Below are 12,529 nucleotides of genomic sequence, written 5' to 3'. Positions count from 1 at the left end.
CAACCGCCTTATTTATATAAAAAAATGAACGAAAACAAATATGTAACACATAAACAAACAACAACCACTGAGTTGTAGGCTCCTGACTTGGGACAGACACATACATAAATAATGTGGCGTGGTAAACATGTTAGCGGGATTCTGATCCCCCCCCAAACCTTGGACAGTGGTACATGTATAACAGTACAACATAAGAACGAACTTTAAAAATCAGTCAAAAAAGTCTTAACTCATCAGATTGCCCATTGATATATCAAAAGCACTGAAAATTTTATTTGATATGTCTGATTTCAATTTATTCACATCATCAGGTCTTACACTTAGTATATTTTTTCGTAACAAACATTACTATTTGGTTGATTATCTAGGGAATCACTGAAGCATGACTGGAGAAGTCGCCCCCTTCCCCCTTATTGTCCCACCTGACCTAAGAATCTGTCCGTTCTTAAACCATTAACGTCATACATGTACAACAATTACTTTTCCATTGTGGCATCATATATTTTGTATTAAAACATCAAAATTTTACATGGAATATTTGTGATGTACATGTACAGTTTGTAATGGTGGACATATTCATATTGTAGCAATAAGGTGTATTCAAAGCAATATAATTGATAATAAATCAACTCAATGGATTGAAGCATACTGTTTAGTCAATTTTTTTTTCACACAGCATCTGCATAGAGTGATGAGATATAAATCAGGAGATCAATCACTGGTTTTGGAGGCAAGAATTTTCATATTTTACTTATTTGGGTAGATACATGTAACACAACATTTATCTCGTCATAATACCTGTACGCTCAGTGTTCTTCATGAAAACTATCACACTGATTTTAAATCATTATAGGAAAGCAAAGTGTATAAGCAAACATTTCAGGAGGCTGACTGCAATAGTCTGTATATTATCTGAAAAAGCTTATTTCTTGTCAACTTTCTTATTATTTCAAACATTTTAATAGATGTCTCCCAAATTTGGTGTCTTTCTATAAGCTTTTTTCAAAGTCATTTTCATTTATTTTTCAACCCGGCCCAGAAATATGTGGTTACCTTTAATATAGCTGATTTAGGGAAAGGCGACCTGGGTGAAACAAAGGCTATATTTATTGTCAATGCAAACATTTTACCTGTTCAACACCAAATGCTGTCAAGTTTGGGGTCTCTGGCCATGCCATGACTTTTTTTTAATAATAATAATTCATGTTACATGTACTTGTACATCTCCTTTGAATTTGTTTGCTTATTTGTTCTATGGTCTCTTTATGCATATCTATCTATATACCCCATTTTCATGGTCCTACAAAAATGTTTAAAATGTATACATTTTACTTTTTTCTAGCTTCTCTCATGTGATAGCTGTACCTTTTTGGTCACTATTTATGTGTTGCGTTTAAATAGGAATTGTAACACTTTACAGTGACTGAACAGGTAAAAGAAATACTTCTCAAGAAACAGAAAAAAGAAAACTACTTGGAACAGCACCAGACTACATGTATGTATGAATAGAAACTAAGATCGGAATAGCATGGAGGATATCATATGTCCTTGTGAATAAACAAGGAAAGCTTTTAATAATAGTGCCTATTTTTTAATTTACTCTATTTTTCATTCATTATCTGTGCAAATTTCAACATAATATGTCATAAATTCTTATCTAACTATACTCAAACTTTTAGTGGTGGATCCAGAAATTTTCATAAGCGAGAGCCCACTGACTGCCTAAGAAGGGGCCAACTCCAGTCATGCTTCAGTGATTCCCTATAAAAAAACAAAATTTTCCTACAAAAGGGATGGCCCAGGCCCCCTGAAAAACCCTCTTAATTCCACCCCTGACTTTAATTTAATATGACAAGTGTTTCATTTACCAAAATTCTGGTGCGTTTCTGTGATAGATATCATGCACAATTTTATAAATGAGAGGGGAAAGAAGATCCACATGTGGTGTACCTGCACATGACTATTGCAAACTGCCCCATTTTTTCTATCACAACCAATCAACTGATCATGCTGAAACTGACATTACCAGAGAGTACACATCAAATGAAAAATCACAAATAACTGATACATATTATCAGATATTATAGAAATAATTATCTTTTAAATTTATTACAAAAAAAATGTGTGCTCAATCTTGTAGATAGATATAACTGGATCTCATATACATGTATGTAAGTACCAAAGACAACTGTCTATCCAAGTCACAATTTATAAAAGTAAATTATTAAAGGTTGGAGTTTAGTCTTCAACGCAAAGCAGCACTTTTATATATTCAATCAATCATGACAATGGCATTTGGGGTTAAACATGTTCTCGTAGGTAAATAATATTGCCTCAGAACTTTTTCATGAGAGTGTTATAGTCTATAGAGTATTACTTCCTGTTCGGTGGAATAGTTAAATAGAAGTCAATACATTCTTGCTCAATCCTATGTCGCTTTGAAGGTGTCATGATTGTCATCCTCAGACTTAGCAATGTGTTACTGTAATTTGAATTTCAAAACAACTGAGTGACGTTTTTCGAAGCACTGGTCAACTCTACCATAGCGAATCACATTACTTTGACAATCAGTAAATTCCAGCCAAAAATATCTTTATAAGTAAAGAGTTGTCACATAAATATAAAAAAAATAGAGTACACAGGAAATCGCAAAGTTCACATAGTCTAGTATGATTAATCATTTAAAAAAAAAAAATGAGCAAAAGGGGGGGGGGAATGGGGTGTACGCCTTATACATCCCCCTCTGGATCCGCCACTTCCTTCTGTTGTTGTCCATTTTGTCAAGTAGTAATCCTCAAAAGTACTTGTAGGTTATATGCTATTTTTATCAAGTTGATTATAGACACAAAATATATTTTATTATAATATCATTCCCCATTTCCATTCTCAACTTTATAAAATCTCCTTCCATTATAACACGGGTAGACCAATAATACACCAAAAATGACAAATTAGTAGAAAAAAGCGCATGTTTTCATATTTCTTGAAGTGCAATATTCCAATAAAAATAAACTACTCACAAACCACTGATCTCAATATAATCAGCTAAAATACGGCAAGCTTTTTAGAAAAGCTATTACTTGTTACACTGGCAATACTTGATGTTGTAATATCTTGTGCGCATGTAACAGGTGGATCAGAATGTGCTCTTATAGGTTCAATGTCTGCTTGAGTTTTAGACCGGTTTTGCAGAAAGGCGACGTCCTGTCCAGGTAGCTGATATTGCTGCTGCCATGCAGGTAGGTACCCAACATTACTTGATTGATTACAGAAGCTGCCCATGGGAACATCCAATGCAGATTGTTGACCAGTGAATCCCTGCAACAACAAAAAACATGACCATATAAACAAGTTTGATCAACTGTGTATCATCGGCGTTGGAATTAGGTACTAGAACTGGGGTTATGCGGGGTTTCAAGGAAGGATAATTAACATAACTGTACGGGGTACTGTTGCCTTGTTCGGTAATGCCGATTTCTTAAAGATAAATAAATCCCAGTTTCTAAGTCAAGGATACACAGCAGTGGCGGATTCAGGGGGGGGGGGGCATAGAGGGCGTACGCCCCCTTTATTTGTACTTTTTTCCCCCTTTTTACGTGATTTTAGCCACACAAAAAAAACAATTTCGCCTCGCTCCGCTCGCCAACAAAATATAGGCTGCGCCCCTTTCTAAATTCCTGTATCCAATTCTGTAACCATATCGTTTTAATATACGTAGTATATATAAATATATATATATATGACCGGACGCATGACAATTTCAAAATGCAGCAATTACCTGAGAGTAATTACAACACGAGGCATCCAAAATATGCAGGTGAACTTAAGAAATGTGTATTTCGAAACATGTTCTGACCTTTCAGTCTTAACACAATACTAGTACTAGTAAATAATATGTGAATAATATACCTACAGTTGCTGAAGACGTTGTTTATCACGGCTGCGTAGCTCCTTACTTTCATTTTGAAATCTGTCCAATAGATCCATACTCTCTCTTTTAAACCTGAAAGCAAAAATTTGATATAAATTCATTTAAAAAGTGAGAATCAATATCATATTAATGTAAAATATAGCTATAATGGATTATTTTTGATACATCTCATTCTTTTGAGAAAGTGTGAGGAAAATAATTGAAAACGAATCATACTGAAGTTTGATAAACACCAATCTTTACATATAATATTTTTGCAAAGTTTCATGAAAATCTCTCAATAACTTCAAAGTTTCATTTCAAAACGGCTTAACTTAAAAACGAAGTTTTCGATATATCTTAACATTAAACTTGTAAAAGCTCTCTGTTTAGTACTCAACAATTGAGCAAAGTTTCAATAAAAATTATGGATTCGTTCTTAAATGACTACTTGGTAACAGTCGATGACGGACGGACAGATGGACAAGCGGACGAAAGAGCAGACAGACAGGCAATACGCAGACGAACGGACACTCAACCAAACGTTTTTTACGAAGGGTATTACACAATGCCTTGCGACTTCGTGTGGCGGGGTATAAAAACTAATGTCATTACCATAGCGTATCATCGGACACAGGATGTTGGTACCAGGCTTAAACGATTTGTATGGTGTTCAATTTTAAAGCTGCTACAGTACATCAAAAAGTTGTTGCACTGCACCGTGGAGTTATGTTTTTCCTCCTAAAAAATCAAAATAGACCCTCTGCTCGATGATACACGATTTTTATAAAGCGTATTCGGCCGTGTATAGTACACATTCATCAAGTAACAAAACATTAACATACAAAAGCATAGCATACCTCCCCCACAATCTGTCGTCAATACCTGGAAGAATGCTGACCATCCAATGTCCCCAGTTCTGCCTTTCGGGTGCCATGTCCGCGTGACTAGCCAGCTTAGCCTGCACTTGTTTCTGTAATTCAGAAGACTGTTTTATTGCTTCCTGGATGTCTTTTTCAACTGGAGATTGCATCTTCTGGTATTTCTTTTTCATTTTTGTTGTAACTATAGGAGAGGGAATATCTATTGTGCTGGACGTCTCCTCAAGATTACATTGCGATCTAAAGAAAAAAAAACGATGAAAGTTGTATTTTTTGTTCTAAACAATACAAAAAGACACCCTATCTCTACTACTACGGTGGGTTTTGAACGACCTTGACTGGCTTGACACCCTATCTCATAACAAGAAAACAAGAAATGCCGGAAGCACAATCAATCCGATACAATTACTTTTAACTGAAAAGTATTTACAAATGTAAGTGTGATGGACGGACGGACGGACGGACCAAAACATTATAATAAGTCCTGATGTGAAGATATAGTTTCAATTTAACTAATTATACAAAGAAGTAAATGGTTACTGACCTTCTTTCATCGTCTTCTTGACTTTCCTCTTCGTCCTCATGTTCACTGGGAGAATCGACGCAAGCATCTGTTCCGTATTTTGCCTTGAGTTTCTCTTTCAGCTGAAATATTCAGACATAATCGGAACATTATTTATGTATTCGTACAAGATATATCGAGATAAAGTCAAACGTTTGAAATGAAACAGCTGTAAAATGAATTTCGTAGAATCAGAACATTAAGTATCATTTAGAAAAAGAAAAAAGGTACGGGAATTCAACAAAGGAAATAACAATAAAAGGTAAAAAAAGTGAACTGAAATATTAAGTAATAGAAAACTGTATTGCACACGTTTATTCCTCCTCTGGTTTCTATTCTGGCAATATGTGGACCCAAGAAGCCAAATTTTTCTTTCATCCATTTGTCTCTTTGAGTATCATCTTTTCTGCCTGAACCAGATTTATTGCCTTCTCGTGTCAGTCTTCTGAGCTGAGATCTCATTGACTCAACCCATGTCCTGAGAGTCTTCCAATCCTCTACCCCTAGCTCATTAGCTTTTGCTTGCCATCGTGTATTTTTGAGAGCAGTATCTTTGTACTGATAATGAGCTGAAAGAGAAGAAAAAAATCGGTCACATTGATTTTTAAATATAAAGACCATGCTGTAAGTTTATCTATGTCTACTGGTGGGGTTAACATCTTTTGACATTTATTCTCCGTATTAATATTTTAAATTATAGCAAATAAATACATGTACCTTTGTTGTATAGAGGTTCGTTTTCTCTATACCAATCTGCCAACTCATCCTGCTTTTCTTGTGGTATTTCTAATGGCTTGCTTCTTTTGCGCTTCTCTTTATTGGTATTAGCTGGCTATTCAGTATCACTATTTTGTGATTGCTCATTTGTTTCTTGTGTATTAGTTGTTCAGTCTCAGGCGACACACTAACTATGCGGCCTCTGCCACCCCCACCACGACCCCTTCCTCTGCCTCTGGTCCTCATCAGAACGGTCTGGTTTGAAACACACTAAAAGATAAATCAAATACCGGAAGAGGAAAATTGGATTTAAAACGGACAATGTGCAACGTAGAATATTTCAAAAGAGCAATTATTATAAAAGGGAAAGCATTGACAATGTTCTAACCAAAGCTTTAAATGTTTTTTCATGATTCATGTATCCACTCAACAAAAATCTTATCTGAAAGAAAAAACAATAAAATCTTTCTTTTGAGCACAAAAAATCTAAATTTTTTGACCATAAAATGGGAACAAAATAATTTAATTACAATGACAGATGTATTAATAATTATAAAGTGTACCTCTATTAATGTCTCCAGATTTGAAATTGTTTTAGTTACTCTGCTCCCTCTTTGCATCTCTGTCCTTTCTAAATTTTATTGAATAATGATGCCGTTTCATGATAAGTGATCACAGCGTAGTGACACGTGATACTGCGTGCAATAAACTTGCTAAATCGTAGGAAATCGTGCAAAAGCGTACTTGAAGCGATTTAGAAACGTACTAAACCCTAGTAATACGTAGTGAAACGTAGTAAACCGTAGTAAAACGTAGTTTATACGTACTGAAGCGTATTAAAACCTAGTAGAACGTACCCCTTGTAGTTATAAAAAAAACCTAGCAAATCGTAACAAAACGAAACAATACGTAGAAGAACGTATCAAAACGTGGCGTAAACCTAGTTAAACGTACGGACCGTTAAAAATGACAAAAAAATGCCATGAAACGTAGCATTTCTACACGTACTAAAACCTAGTTGTCGAAACGTGACAGTGTGACTGAGGCTTAAGGGAGCTATCATTTGATTTTTAGAAGGGGTATGACGAAATTTGGGAATATGGCAGGACAGGAGTTAAAAAAAATAAAGCAGTGTGAACAACTTGTCAAAAACAAAAAGCAAAATAACAATTTATGTAAAAAAAAAATCAGGATATTAAACTAATAAAAAAAAGCAGTACCAAAGACAGTAAATTTAAAAATAAAAGGAGATTACATCTTAAAAAATGCATGACAAAACTGTTCAACCTAGCACTCCCATAAAAATCAAATGGTAGCTCCCTTAAATAAACATCAATAGTATATGTACTTAAGATGACATGTAAATATAGCCACCCATTTAGATAATAAATCTAATTAAAAAAATATATAGTAGTATAACGAAATCAAATAACTTTATTTTAATTAAATTGACAATTGAAATAGACAAAAACTTCAAAAATAAATTATAGCAAATATTTAATTATGAATATATATCTGATTAATAGCCATTAATTTGACAATAATACAATATGAAACTATTATCTTAATTCCCACATTTTATTAATAATTATAATTTTACGGGAAGTGTTCTTTCTGAAAACAACCAAATTAATTGTTTATCTCTCACAGTTTATAGATATCAATAACATACTTACTACTGATATAGATTAAAGTTCACAAGATAAAAAAATTATGTCCTACGGAACACTAAAACAAATATATGTTCAGCGACGACGTTCAACTAAAAGGTAAAACATTTTCTACGCTCAGTTTTGTTCCATTTTTTTTTATTGACATTCACAGTAACAGATTCAACGTTTTAACAAATTGAATACTTAACCAATTTGAAACACTGTTGTATATCAAGAAGCTGGTGCAATGTTGCTCATCCTGCATTTGGTTTTTACTCAAAACTCCTGTCCTGCCTTTTTTTTAAATTTTCATTCTAGCCTCCCTATAAAAATATGATGGCATCTCCCTTAAATAAAGCATGTTGTGTTGTATTGGAATGCTTAATTCTTTGCAAAATGATTTGGATAGCTTTTGTACAATGTAACACAACCATCGGACTCGGTCATAAAATAACATACTGGAAAGCAGAACATATTCAAAACAAAATAGTCCCTGCAAATATGTGTAAAGCGGAATTTTCAAGCATGACTTGCACCAATCTCCTATAAATTTACTTATTTGTTTGTCATGTTGGATCCTTTAAGCTGAATAAGCGGGATATGTTTTGCTTATTGTTGAAGGTCGTATGACGACCTACAATGTATAGTTCATTAAATCCACGTCGTCATTTTGACTCTGGTTAATACAATGTAGTTGCTTCATTGTAAGGCAGCAACCATTTGATTTTCTGGGGGGGGGGGGGCTATGGTTTTTTTTTTTCTGTGCAAACTTTTTTTTTCGCCTGTGGCGAAAACCAATCTATTTTTTTCTCGACAAGTCGAAAACAATTTTTTTTCTTTCAATTTTAGCATTACATATAGTGGCAGCTGAGGGTGAAACAAACATTTTTTTTTTCTCAGAATCAAAAACAAATTATTTTTTTCTCCAAAAACTGGAAACAAACTTTTTTTTCAAAAAAAAAACCATAGCCCCCCCCCCCCCCCCCCCCCCCCAGAAAATCAAATGGTTGCTGCCTAAATTAAGCATCATCTTCTTATTTTATATTATGGACTTTGAAACTTGAAAATTATCTTGCATATATAAATCGATGATCCTGACAACAAACTAAGGCATATTGTTCTATAGCTTAGATTTCACTTGAATGCATTTGATATAGGACAACTTTCAAAGGAAAAATACCTTAGGTTGCAATAGAGGTGACTGTGTACATCAAGATAGTATAATTGTGTTAGCATATAGCAATTTAATCCTTATATAACCTTTATATGATTGATTTTGGCATAAGTACAGTCTCCTTTTCTCCGAGGTGAAGTTGATGATTAAACACACTTTTTTGCTTCCTAAAGTAAATGGAGGTCATTAAAGTTTAATCGAACATGTATTTTGAAAAAGAGGGACGAAAGATAACAGAGCAACAGTCAAACGATCACTGAAACATCCAACACGGAAACAATCTGTATTTTTCCTTGTACATGCCTCGTCTGGAAGAGTAGGATACACTTACTTTTCAAGTCTGTTAATATAAAGCCCTGGCCAGTCCCGTATTTGGGAGTTACCATTTGATATTTAAGAGGAGGGTAGGATGAAATTTGAAAAAGGCAGGAAAGGAGTTTTGAGTTAAAAAAAAAAGGCAAGATGAGAAACTTTGCAAAAATAAAAAATAAAAAACGGATGACAATTTGCGTAAAAGCAAATCAAGATAAACTAATACACACAAAGCAGGACCGAATTGATGGAAAAATAAAAAGGCATGACAGAAATTATAACAAAGAAAAATGCAGGACAACATTTTTTATCCTAGCCATGACAGTATTAACTTTATGTTCTGATGACAGATATACCAATTCTTGAATCTTTAGATTGTTTTTTTTTTTCAGAAATAATGGACACTGCAACAAATGCTCTCTGTATAATTTGTGACGCCCAACATGTTACAAAATGTGCCAATTTCTGGTGCCCAGAGTGTGATGATGCGTTGTGTACCGAATGTAACAGCCATCATAGTCTTTCCAAAGCAAGTCGACATCATAGTGTTATTCAAATAGAGGACTACCGGAAATTGCCCACTGATATTTCAAGTATAGTCCACCACTGCATTGAACATGAGAAAACACTTCAAATGTACTGTCCCCGTCATGATCAACTGTGTTGTCTTTTATGCATTTCAACAACTCACAAAGATTGTACAGGGTTGTTAACCATTGAGGAAATGGCGAAAACTTCTAAATCAAATGGTTTGTTGGAAAGTCTGCAAAAATCGCTAGATGACCTGAAAGTTAACATCGATAATATAGTGAAAGACAGGCAAATGAATCTTGCCAATATTGAACACCAAAAAACCGACATTTACTCTGTCATTAAATGTCTACGCGAAAAAATAAATTCCCATTTCGATAAATTAGAACAAGAGATCCGTAAAGAATTGAAAGCTACTGGGTGCGATTTGAAGATGAAAATCGAGGACCTGCTAACAGAACTTGGGGAAAAGTCAGAAAAGATAACAATGTTACAAAATACCATTGTTGATTTTAAGAATCATGCATCCGACGTGCAAATTTTGATAGGTAGTAAAACGCTAGAGAAGAAAATCGACTCTGTAGAGACCTACGTTCAGTCATTATCAGAAGATGATCGTTTAAAACAGCTTTCCTTGAAATGTACTTTAAATGAGGGGATTGAGGGGATACCGACAAGCCTGGTGTCATTTGGATCAGCATCGGTTGAATCTAGTACACGATCAGTTGAAATCAAATTAGAAAAGAATAGACAAGCTCAAATAATATCCAGCAGCTTATGTCCCAAATCAGTCGACAAAATCCGTTCAAAATTAATACGAGAATTTCAGATTCCGAAAGGAAAAAGTAATGAGTATAACATCAATGGTTCTGCTATTTTTCCAAATGGGAAAATAATCTTTACTGATTGTGAAAATCACAGACGGCTTGTGATTTTGAACAAAGATGGTTCTTTGGATTGCGAGATACCACTTTCAGAACTTATGCCATTTGATGTAGCCTGTATTGATGACAAGACAGTTGCATTCACAGCATGGGACTCTTCGGAAATTTATATCTTTGACTTAAGGTCAAAATGGATCAAAAACAAAATCGGAACAAACAAAGTTTGCTTTGGTGTTACATATGATAATGGGATGGTATATTATTGCAACGAAGAGCATCTTGGAGTTGTAACACTAAAAGATAGTCATTTGACTACCATTGCGAAATTCGATAAGTTGATGGGGTATGTAACAACAAGTGGCGAGTTGGTATATTTTACAGACTATGATACTAATTCAGTGCTTTGCTTCAATGTAAAAGGCCAAAAAATCTGGGAGTACAAAGACAAAACTGTTCTCGACGGCCCTAATGGTGTTGCTGTTGACAAAAATGGCATCGTGTACGTAGCATCAGAAAATAGACATTGCATTGTAGCGATATCACCTGATGGAGAGACAGCAGTAAATTTTCTAAGTTCTGCAGATGGCATTGAAACTCCATATAAAATCATATGTGACAATGAGAGGGACTTATTGCTGGTTTCAGGGTATTATGGGAACTGTTCTTTATTCAGAATTATATAGTCTTTTTGGTTATTTCGGTTTTTCAAACCAAAGTGCTGGATGGTTGAACTCGGCTTATAAAACCATGGAAGAATGCGTTTACATTTCGATAACAAGACAAAATCTGATTGAGGAATAAAATCATCTTTACAATAATTTGTTTGAAAACATCTCATTGAAGAAAGATGAGTTTACTAAAAAAAAACTTATCGGTTTTGTGTCAACGACGAAGGTCAAGTGTAGTGGCTGGTCCGAGTACACAGTTATTTCGTAGTGCATTTCTTTTAGATAATAAATGAAAATTTAAAAATCCCATCAGCGCTTTCTCAGTAATATTTTTACAGAGCGTTGTACTCCTTTTGGGACAAATAATATCAAAATTATAGACAATTGCTATGACTCTAACTCAAAATATGGACAATCTTATGTTAAGGGTGCCTTGAAATCTTTTGACAGCTTCCGAAGTGCTGATTTTTAACCTTTTTCAGCTGGACCAAATCACTATTTTACTTTAAAATTCATGACCCAAATTTTTTACAGTTTCATTTCACCCCTCCCCCTCTACTTGCTATTTTAGACATAAACCATGGAGACATAAATTTGGAAGGGGTATAAAAAATATTGGCAAGAAACACACTGTCCACACTAAGGACTATATTCGTGGGACAACGAAAATCAAAGGACGATAACTGTGTACTCGGACCTAATAGGATAGAAAAAGTTGACCAATCTTAATAAAACTTGGTATGACCAAAGCTTAATAAATTACAAGACTGCTAACAAAGTTTCATGGCAAATGGATATCAAAGGACGATAAAAGTGTACCCGGACCAGCTACATGTATTAATCGACTAAAATATGAGAAACTGTTTATTTTTCTTTATTATCATTTTATGGTCAATATATATGGAAAAAGTTAGTTTTTTTCTTCTCGCCTGCAAAGAAAGACGCAACTGAAGGATTACTATCGAGTGGTGAAAACTATTTGTAAAAAGCTTAATATTTCCGAAGACATTCATGCTGACTATGTATCTTATGTTACAAAAGTTCCGTCTGTTATAACAGCTCATTGTCCTTGGTCCAATTTTCATAGATCAACTACTGCTTGATAAAAAACGTGTGTTTATTTGTCACTTAAAGTTATCATGAGTAAAATTTAATAGAAAAACTATATCTGGTATATTGCTTCCTTGCAACGTCTTCATGTCCTTCAGAGTACACCTGACCTCGGCCTCATGTAATGG

The 12,529-nt window shown here is 34.4% G+C and overlaps 1 long non-coding RNA gene across 1 annotated transcript; it reads left to right on the top strand.

Annotated features, from left to right (window-relative positions):
- The first annotated feature begins 7,762 nt into the window (after positions 1–7,762).
- LOC143072178 (uncharacterized) lies at positions 7,763–12,204 on the top strand. The gene is made up of 2 exons (XR_012977065.1): positions 7,763–7,839; positions 9,601–12,204. It is a non-coding gene; the product is annotated as an uncharacterized LOC143072178 (long non-coding RNA).
- Positions 12,205–12,529: the final 325 nt, after the last annotated feature.

This window comes from Mytilus galloprovincialis, chromosome 4 (assembly GCF_965363235.1).
Source record: "Mytilus galloprovincialis chromosome 4, xbMytGall1.hap1.1, whole genome shotgun sequence".
NCBI lineage: Eukaryota > Metazoa > Mollusca > Bivalvia > Mytilida > Mytilidae > Mytilus > Mytilus galloprovincialis.
The sequence above is the reverse complement of the archived record's forward strand: the minus strand, read 5'-3'. Positions and strand labels throughout refer to the sequence as shown.